The sequence below is a fragment of the Pholcus phalangioides genome, unplaced genomic scaffold (genome assembly GCF_987345545.1).
Source record: "Pholcus phalangioides strain wild (caught in Gottingen) unplaced genomic scaffold, Ppha-v1.0 ptg000017l_1, whole genome shotgun sequence".
Classification (NCBI taxonomy): Eukaryota; Metazoa; Arthropoda; class Arachnida; order Araneae; family Pholcidae; genus Pholcus; species Pholcus phalangioides.
In genome coordinates, this window is record NW_028301610.1 from 20,584,567 (window position 1) to 20,586,119 (window position 1,553).

At 37.2% G+C, this 1,553-nt stretch overlaps 1 non-coding gene across 1 annotated transcript; it reads left to right on the forward strand.

Annotated features, from left to right (window-relative positions):
- Positions 1-518: 518 nt before the first annotated feature.
- On the forward strand, positions 519-592 carry TRNAS-GGA (transfer RNA serine (anticodon GGA)). The gene has a single exon. It is a non-coding gene; the product is annotated as a tRNA-Ser (tRNA).
- Positions 593-1,553: the final 961 nt, after the last annotated feature.

Here is a 1,553-nt window from a genome sequence, read left to right on the forward strand (position 1 = left end):
TGCCTGCGAACATTAACATACAGGAAATAAAAAAAAAAATGTAGAACAGCAGAAATTCAACCCAGTGAAAATTAGCAACATGAAGAATTACCATACTGGAAGAGCTCTACCACTATACCTAGTGGAAATTCCCATCGCTGAGAAGGAATTTGCTAACATTACTAGTATATCCGGTATACCCATCGAAATTGAACGTTATAAAGGGCTACAAAGTCCAATTCAATGTCGATCTTGCCAAAATTATGGACATAGTTCATATCGGTGCAAGATCACACCAAATTGTGCATTTTGTGCCAAACAACACGAGACCCGACTTTGCCAGGATAAAGGCAATATAAACAAAATTAAATGCTTTCATTGCGGAGGTCCGCACACAGCAATTTTTTCTGGATGTAAAGCTAGACCTGCATTAAACCAGAATAAAGCATGATGACAATTTCCTTGGAGTCTGGTCCGGCCATCCATGTACAGTCCCTTTCAGTGTACACGAGCTCCTAGGAAAGATTGAGAGATTCGTTGCCTCTGTAGTCTAGTGGTCTAGGGCGTTCACCCGGAAAGTGAAAGGACGTGGGTTCGATTCCCCGCAGGGGCAGTTGAATTTTCTCTCTTTCCAAAATATATCTTCGAAACCAAGAACTCAAATTTGAATTAATTGAAAGGCAAGCCAAGTTCAATTACAGTAAAGTATTACACCAGTTCTTAACATTTACTGAAAGACTTAATATCACAATATCTCAAACGAACGAATCTCTCACTAAGTTTTGAACCCAATACTAACAACATAAATTCTGACCATAACAATCATGGTTTACTTACAGAATCACTCATCAACTAGAACTATTGCTGCCACGATAATCACCAAACCCCCCACTATGACAAGTAGCAATGACACTAACAATCATGGCTCACTTACAGATCACCCATCAGTAAACACTGTTGCTACCAAGATAATTTCCAAATCCACTTCTACGACAAGTAGCAAAGACACCAATACTTTAACCTCATCAACTAATTACTCAAACAGTAATACAACTGAAATTAATCAGCTTAGTGGTATATTTTGTCAAACATTGAATAATGCTGGTATCCTAAGGATAAAATAGAACAAATTCTCCAATTTCTGATTTTAATTCTTTAGCCTAAAAATTGGTACAATTAGTACCAACATTCAGTAGACCATTGTGCATTATGGCCTGGAATGCCAATGGTCTAAAAATAGTATAAGAGAACTGAAGGAAGAACTTTTTATCAATCAGGTCGACATAATTTGGTTTCAGAAACTTGGCTATTACCAAGCCAAAAAATCAAAATAAATGGCTACAACGAGATTAGAAAAGATCAGTTGCATAATAGAGGAGGAGGGACAGCCATATATATCAAAGCTGATATCCCTTACCAGGTTAACACTCTCCACCCAGATGGAAATTTGCTCAGTAACAATTTACATCAACAGAACCCCATTAAACTTTTTCTCAGTATACAAACCGAGAAATACTATTTATTTACCTCTTCTGGAATATATTTTTAACACCACTACACCTACATCACTGGCA